This window comes from Daktulosphaira vitifoliae, unplaced genomic scaffold (genome assembly GCF_025091365.1).
Source record: "Daktulosphaira vitifoliae isolate Bord-2020 unplaced genomic scaffold, ASM2509136v1 Scaffold_4, whole genome shotgun sequence".
Lineage (NCBI taxonomy): Eukaryota > Metazoa > Arthropoda > Insecta > Hemiptera > Phylloxeridae > Daktulosphaira > Daktulosphaira vitifoliae.
The window spans coordinates 8,690,989-8,699,897 of record NW_026099575.1 but is presented as its reverse complement, the minus strand read 5'-3'; the positions used below and the strand labels follow the sequence as shown (position 1 = coordinate 8,699,897).

Below are 8,909 nucleotides of genomic sequence, written 5' to 3'. Positions count from 1 at the left end.
TACGAATCCCATTATAAAGCCAAAAATACATTAAAAATATTGTACTGCAAAAAAAAAGTTAGTATCTTTAGTAACTGTGTTTCAAACAAGACAACTGACAGTGTTTCTCGCTTGTTGTGATAATCATACTTTAAATAAACGGCTACTTACCTTCAGTTGGACCTTTAAAAGTGTAGTATTTTAGCGTGAAAAAAAAGCCATACAATAATGCTGTGACTCATAAAAATAAAGCCGTTGATCACGGTTATTTCTTTTGGTTTGAGACTTTTTTTTTTTTTCCTGAAAAGAGAAATGACATCTGATGTTCTACCGGCAAAGGGATTCATAAAGGGTAGGTAAGGGCACATTGCTGTAGTGCGTTACGGTAACGGTGAGAGTTGGCTCGACTGCGCGCCACCAGAGAAGAGCGTGTCGGTTTTCCCTCCCCCAACGACGATGGCCCCTCGCGTTCAGTTCTGTTCGTTTGCTTCGCGTCGTTGCACGTCGCTTGTATGTAACACGAACATCACGTTTTCGGCGTCGTATTTTTAAGTTATTAAAATATTTTTAATCCATATGACGGACAATTTTGTTTTTAAACATTTTTATTAATATTTCGCGTGTGACCAAGCGCATTTTTTTTTATAAATTTTAACAAAAAATACATATTTATCATATTTTTTCACTGCGCGTGCCGTGTGTTGCGAAGGGATTAACTGCGTGCTACACCGGTCAAAGGAATAACATTATTGTTATCACGGAATTGCAAAAGGTTAGTGTTTGTCAGGCGACACGTCGGCCAAATTATATTAGGATATTAATTGTTGTATAGATTTACAAAACCCCCTAATCTTCTAGTGTCAACATTAAAAGATCCCAGTGCAATATATTAAAGGCTATGGCGGTCAGAATAGTAACCGCGCTCAGTAAATCTCAAAATATAATCCACGGTCGAAAATTTAATTTCCCTTTGGTGTGGATGTTTCTCTAGAGACTCAAAGATTATATTGTGTTCGTTTGATACACCGCGAATGTTTGTGGTCTAGCTTATTTTATCCAATTTTGCCTGAGATAATTTTTTCCAAAGTTACCAAAATGAATCTCTTGATTAGTAGTTTATTTATTAATATTTAGTATATTTATTAATATTTCATTTCATTTTATAAAGAGATACGTTTTTGAATTCTCTAACGGTCGTTAAGTAGAAAATAAATATTCGTCGGCAATTTTCTTTCTTCTATAATGACATAATTATTTAGCTATCATAAAAATTATATTCACTGCCATTTCATTATTTTTGCATCACAACTTCGATGTAAGTAGAACATTTTAGAATAAAGACAAAAACGATCATTCAACCGAGTCAGATAGACGGCAACCGTTGAGTTTTTTTTTTAATCAGTCAACGCCAGTAAAGTTATTTAACAATCGTTGACTATTATTGTTTCTTCATCGTTCATACGCGACTTGGCCGATAGTTATCTTAGAATGTACTCGATAGCTGATGATTTTTCAAAATGCTATCTGAAAATCTGTAATCTTGACAACGTCCATTAATTATAAATCATGCTAAACAAATAAAGGTAAAAATAATCTGATAATATTAAATGGCTACATCTATTGCAGTTTATTTTCAAATCTCTATTTACTTTGAATCCTATATTTTAAAAAAACATAATTACACTCAGGATAATTAGTCGAATTTTTACTTTTTTTATGATTATTAATTGAGTTTTTTTTCCAAATATAACTTAGTAAATAAATTTCTTAATGGTGTTCTTTGTAACTCGCTCTGCGTTAAGAAACAACTATAATCCCAATAAGATTTGGCGAACACAAAAAACTAGTTTTTTTTTGATATCGGGGTAAAATAAAGTTTTTTGTTCCCAAGTTTTTTCATCAATAAGAGGTGTCGTCAAATAGGTCTTATTACGTGAGAAAACTACCGTTTTGGTGATTCTCTTTTATAAATAAACACATGAGCATCGAATGCGAAGGAGTCATTCGATGGTAAACATGCTAAAGTATCGACAACACGAGACCTGGCACGTATACTGTCAATCAAAAACGACATCGGTCATGTTTCCCCGAAAAATCGCCCCGACCCCAATTAATCTCACCATTTCCATCTAAGACCTTCCTAAAATAATCGCACAGTACAGTCTAGACATTGTATTGAACCGTATAAATTACTCGACGGCCGACAACTAAAATAAACCAAAAAATTTCAATGTCACTGTTTGCAAAGTTTATTATCAATTAGCGTTTGTCACTAGTTGAAATAACTCAAAGAGTACACGTTTTTAAAACATTTACAGCGTTTTTTCTCATTTTATTGCTTTTAATTCGTTCTACGTTTTAATATTTATTAGTTCTCACAATTAAACACTAATAATCTGTCGACATCATACGAGTGATTATTAAAACAATTCAAACATAATATTAATCAGGCAAACAATAGTTATAATTAGTGATGGGCATTTTCGAATATTTTAAACTATCGAATAGTATTCGGTAGTTTTTATACAACCGAATAGTTTATTTTTAGCATAAACTATCGAATATTTTTACTATTCGAATATTTTTTGAATGATTACCGAATAGTTCGAATAGTGGGCAACTATCAAACTATTCGATAGTTTCTATTCGATATTTCCCATCACTAGTTATAATGTTTATGCCATAGACAACTTAACAGTGATTACCGTAAAATTGTTCATTCTGTAGTCACTTGTATGTTAAAATAAAATAATTGTAAAAATTACCCGTTTCGTAATCGTCAGAATTTCAGATTTAAAAAAAACTATATTTTTTACAGTATTGTGTATTTAAATATCAAATAAAAAAAAAAATTAAGTTTTAATCGTTGAAAAATGAACGCTATTAAACATAAGTGTAATGTAATTTTTTAATGTCGAAAGTTTTTATAGTAACTTTCGTCATTTATTCAACGCAGTAATTGCATTTGAAGCATTATGCCTTATTAAAAAAAAAATTAGACATATAAACTAATTACCGGCAATACAATTATAACTTTTAAACTTAAATATGAATTTCGGTATCGTTTTAAATTGGACTTTTTTTTTACGAACGTAATTTTATTATAGTGAAACTAACTGGTGAATATTTTTTAAATAATTAACTTTGAGCGTTAATACAGAAATGACACAAAAAAAAAATTATATTTTATTCATTGAATTTTCATTCTCGCAACAATGTTAATTTCCTCAAACGCATTCACAGGCCTAAAGTTGCGCGAACTTTTATAACGTAAAAAATGATAACGTCTTAGTTTTCTAACTTAAATAGTTTAACGTGAGTTTTCAAAACGTGGTCAAATTAATGGTTTTTATCGCGAACCGCTTGTACTTGCAGCTGTAAATTACACGGGTACATTACGTTTTAAACGATTTATGAAAAACTTGACGGAACAACGGCGTTTTATTTAATCAAGATTTCGTAAAGCACACGCGACCCATGAAAAAAAAAAAATAAAAAACTTTATTGTTCCGCTTTACTTTATGACTGCGGCGGCCAACAGGAGTGAGGCTTAATTAAATGGCAATCGTGTACGTGTTGGGAGTCGCCGGTGTGGCCGTCGGTTTCCGACGGGTTACGTCTTTCGGCATTAATCTCTCACGTTGTACAGACTCGGTGGACTACGCGCAGGTTTTAATGAAATGTGTAGATTTGCATGTGCACAGCAGGTAGTTTTCCACTACTGGTGTGCGGCCGACACGGTTTTTTCCTAGGAAAAATTTCACCGCCGGCCGCGACGACACGTTTGAGTGTAATATCAATCTTGGTGTCAACGCTGTGCACGCGCCTTAAATCGAGTACACCTCCGAGGGAGCAGATAAACGGCTCTTGAACTGCAGTGCAAGCGTATGTACGCAATGTTATTACTATCGAAATATAATAGTAATAACAGTAGCAATATGTATTGTCGATGACAGGTATTTACATAGGATTACCGTGTGGTCCAGGACGCACCCCGTGATTTATGGTGACTACAATAAAGCACCGCCGTCGTCGTACACCTCCGCCACCGCTTTCGTCTTGACGCAATAAAAAGCATTAACTTCCCTCGTGCCGCCGTCTACCTCGGACGATTTGGACGTGTTTTTTTAGTTTGGGAAAAACGCGATAGGATTTTCCGTCCCGAGAGTATTATATTATGTACCTGTGCCCCTCCCGTAAAAATCGGTATATCGTGTACTACTACACAAAAGTCCACTGCTCGTCGCCACAACTGAAACTGAATACGGAACTTCGTAGCGACCCGGTGGGACATGACCGACATTTTGCAATACGCAAGTGTATAGTTTTATGAAATCTTGATTTTTTTCGTACATGCACTTATCGGACTACTTGCGCGCGTAAAAGGTCACGAGCCACGTCCAAGCGCAAAAGGTCTTCTAAAATTATTGCACGCAAATAACATTTTAAAAACAAAACTGTTACTTCCAAGACCGTATTTCGATAAATCTGCAGTTATTTTTACTCGGTCGCTCATTTTTTTTTCAAAAGCTTTTATTGGACAATTTTTGTTTAATAAACAAAAAACGCGCGTCGTTTAGAAGTTTTTTGAATAATGTAAACATTTCGTTGTAGTATAAACTAGCAGTTGCTTTCAATTCAACAAATACTACTAATAATAAAACTGTACTAGAAAAAAAAAAAACATGACAATTGCGTTGGTTCAATTCGATGACCATTCTGATAATGAAATGTACGTTCTTTTCGTACGCAGAGAAAGACACACGCCGCATTATACAAAAATAACAGTAAAACATTCTGTTGTTACTCAATACGGTCGTTGTATCAGTCTTTTTTTTTTTTATGATTTCCATCCCTTGGCGAATAAAACTTTATCCGTCAATCGGTTCTAATGTTTGTGGACAATCGGAACGAATGCACGCTTGCACATAACGCACCCCCGGGAATACACACAGCAGCTCTGTCACCCTATTATAATTTCTTGAAATTCGTTGGGGTCGTTACTACAAATCGAACAGCGTCTTATCTCCGAAGAAAACTACAAGAAGTCGATTCACGTATTGTACAGCACGCATTATACGAACCTTTCGGTGCAAACGTCCCGGGATTTCTGGCGCCAAAATAACAATTTCAAGTCTCCACGCGAACGGCCGTCGCCGTTGCAACTATACATCTGTTGCCCGAGATGCGAACGCTTTAGGGACGGCACCAGAAAATCGAGATCATTTTGTTTCCCAAGCTCCGACAATCGATTTTAAGTGGCGTAAACCAGTTTTCGATGTGTTATAAATATTTACCGAGTGTGTTGACCGTACACATGTGTGTTTGTCAGGTTCGGATGTTTCGCTTAGTCATTAAACATCAATTTCACTCTCTTTACCGTCCCGTCTCGCTCTCGTCGGCTCCCATGAACGGTCGCCGCCCTACACCTGCCGTCATCGCGTGTCTATATTTATTAAGGCCATGCCTCGCATGTTGCAATCGCCTCTTCACCGACCGCTCCGGGTCCGCAAGGAGTCTTTATTTGTCGAACACCGACGACGAACTCGGCTCGACGATCGATCATAATCGATTGTGTTCACGATCACTGAGCGGTATACGTGAAACGCTTTGCGAATAGAGCTCAATTCTCTCGGCAAAATTATTGTGTTATCCACACGTTATCGAAATAGACATTAAACTCGCTCGAGGTATTTTTATTTATGTCTACAAACGCTTTGTGTGCCATTCGCTTACGTCGCACTAACCGTAACGCCAAAGGCGCAACACACAACAATATAAAAACAGACGTAGGAAGCTTTTAACGGTTCAATTAACTTTTTCCAATACAACATGTACGGCGACACGCGTGTCGCCGTCCATCGAATTTTATTGCGTTAAAATCTAACAGGATTTTATGAATTTCCGCGTCCAGTGCGCACTACCATCGCCGAGCACTTCTCCATACAAGCGGCACACTGCTATTTTTGGTTACATCTCCACACGGTCGATTGCACAATCTTGGACGAGCCGCTGTCATTTCAACGTTCCGGCACCGACCGAAGATATACGCATTATTATTATTATTATTATTATTATTATTATAAAAATAACGCAGACTGCGGATAAACCAAAGTGTCAGTCGCCGCAGCGCATGTTTCGACGACCTACCTAAAATACATTTTTCAGCGGTTATCGCGGTTGTGTGTGAAATTCCCATAAACGTTCTTATCCCTTGCACCTCGCAATTTAATGATCGTGCTCGAGTATCGTTATGGTCGTTTTCAGAGCGCTTACAAGTACAATACCCTCGTTGGTTTTTAACGGGAATCGACTCGTTAATAGCGTTCACCGGCACTTTAAACGCCCATGTGTTTTTCATCTTCGGTGCCGTATGTTTCCTTTATGGAGCCCGTGATTTCCTGCACTAGTAGAATTAAACAACCGTGCCGAGAAACAAGGTGAAGCACAATTTATATTCGTGAATTTTTCTCTAGTCCGATTTATTATTACCGAAGACGTACGGAGGGGTCGGCCCATCGCTAAGCGACAACATGTTATTATACCACTACTTCTGCGACGCACTCGAAACCGTCGAATAAACGTTTCTAGGGCTTTTCTGACGAGCCGTTCCCTACTTGTCTCGTCTTACCCGTCACGTTGACTCGGCGGTCTCGGTGCACATTAAACGTTAAACATCACGGGCGGTTAGGTGCCGTCCATACACACGACGACGGTGACGGCCGGGCTGCTGCTAATTATCGTGGCACGTATCCACGTGCACAAGGAGCGTTTCGGGTGTGTGAAGGGCCTTAGGATTTCTATTGTTTTTAAGTGTAAATGTTTTCCCCTCAAACGGCTTCGTTAATACGTCGAGCCCTTCCTGTGCGGCGGCGACAACAAAACATATTGTGTGCCACGAATTAATGGAAGTACCGTCGCTGCTGTACATATTTTGAAAACAGTAATACTATGCGGCATTGTACTTCCTACGGCCCAGTAATGCACACGACACTTCCACCAAACCTATTACGATCGTATTTATAATCAATATACTCTACCGTCAGCAGACAACTGGAATACATTAAAAACGCGTACATCACAACGTGCGTTTCAAATGGAGTTTAAAAAAAAAAAAATGCATTGTTTGAACAACTTTTAGAAATATTAAGCACGTTGCTGGATGCGTCTCTCTAGCCAACACGGGCCCCACTCGGCGGTATCAACGGATATTTTTATGTGCGTATAATGCCATTCGAACGTATTGAATTGTAAACGATTTACGATATAAACACTAATAAAAATCGTTTGAAATAAAATGCTTCAACGAGGCTTTAATGAACGGCTATTTAAAATTTATTATTCCATTGTTTTTGTTAATTGCGTTTAACACTAAACAGTATTCACTCGTAAATTATTATTATTATTATTATTATTATTCAAGAAGTATGTGCAACAAAGTGTACAATCGATCTATGCGTTTCATAACAGCGTCTGGTCGTCTTTGTCGTCATATCCTTCGGTGCTAATCGAATTACACGCATTCGGTTTCCGAATATTTCCTAAAAAAACAAAACTTCCGGTATCACGATTGTTTTCTTTTCTTTTGAAACTATGAGGTGTTCTTATACGTATTCCCTGGATACTGTGTAAGACCGTGAGGATTTCGGTCGATTTCACATTACGTATTCCGCACAGCCGTCTTGTGTTTAGGGTGTATATATTTGTGTTGGTTATATTACATTATATATATAAATATTTTTCTGACTTTTTTTTTCCCTCTAAACCGATATTTGGAAATAGCCCTTCTAACGCGACGGTCACGTTCTAACTCGGTCGCCGATATTTTTTCTACTTAACGCCGTGGACTCATCAACATAAAAAACATTAAAAAAGTGCATGGCCTGCACGTTTCGATCGTGTGCAGTTGTGCATATTCGTACGCCGATGCATATTTTATGCGAGCGGTTCTATGGTCTAATGCAACCGCTGTCAACGCCGTCGTTCATAAAAAAATTCAATAACAAAAGATTAGCCGTCACTATAATATCTGTGTAAGAGTAATAGCACAACATTTTGTAGACTTGTTCCGTCTGTGGCTGCACAGACGGCTGCTCCTAATAAACTGTAAATTTGGAGAACATCTGTTTTGCTTAGAAACCGACCCGAGTGTCAGTAACTTCACTCGGACGCGGTTTACGGACGTGAGCCGCACATATCTAATGGACGTAACGAGAATTTTGTACGCTGTTTATAATCATTTTAACGAAATGGACTGCGGTCGTAACAAGCCGTGAAATTCACTTTGGTCGCCCGCAATTTATTTTTCGAATCGCAAAACATTTTTGCTGGGTTTATGTTTCGTAATTTGTGCATTATAGACTTGGTATTTAGAACAAAAACCAGAAATCAAATAACGGCCGCTTCAAAAAACATTTTTCGGCCCGTTTAAAGAACTATAAAAACTCGCTCGACACTCTTAGCCTCGCCGAGTATTCACATGTATATATTTCAGTAAGGGCGTGACTAACAAACGATGTGAAATAAAAACGGGAATAAGTAACTCGTGTTTTTTACTACTGCCACTTATAAAACATTGGTGACGGCGGTAACCCCACGGCACAGTGTGAAAATTGTTTTAACATCGTACAACACACACACACACACACATTTGACTAATATAATAATATAATACCTCCTCTAGTAGTGTGCAGTTTCTTTGGGTGTCGGTACACACACACACACACGCGCGCGCGCGGTACGTTTCTCCTTTAATGCGAAACAACAATGGGCTCTGTACGCTTTTTCCGAATCTATATAAATCACCTTCACCGCCGCCGTCGTCTCGGCGTGTACGAACACAACACAGTTACACGGGGGGTGTTTTCGCGGGAAAGAAATCTGGGGTAGTTTCGCACAACACACAGGTAGCCACCGTGTCGGCGTTTTAA

At 37.9% G+C, this 8,909-nt stretch overlaps 1 protein-coding gene across 2 annotated transcripts in view; it reads left to right on the top strand.

The window, feature by feature from the left end:
- The first annotated feature begins 445 nt into the window (after positions 1-445).
- The window catches only part of LOC126904749 (netrin receptor UNC5C), a 92,198-nt gene continuing 83,734 nt past the window's right edge, over positions 446-8,909 (top strand). For both annotated transcript variants that reach the window (XM_050683967.1, XM_050683968.1), the window contains exon 1: positions 446-751. The gene's annotated coding sequence lies outside the window, so the exon portion shown is untranslated. The remainder of the gene's footprint in view (positions 752-8,909) is intronic.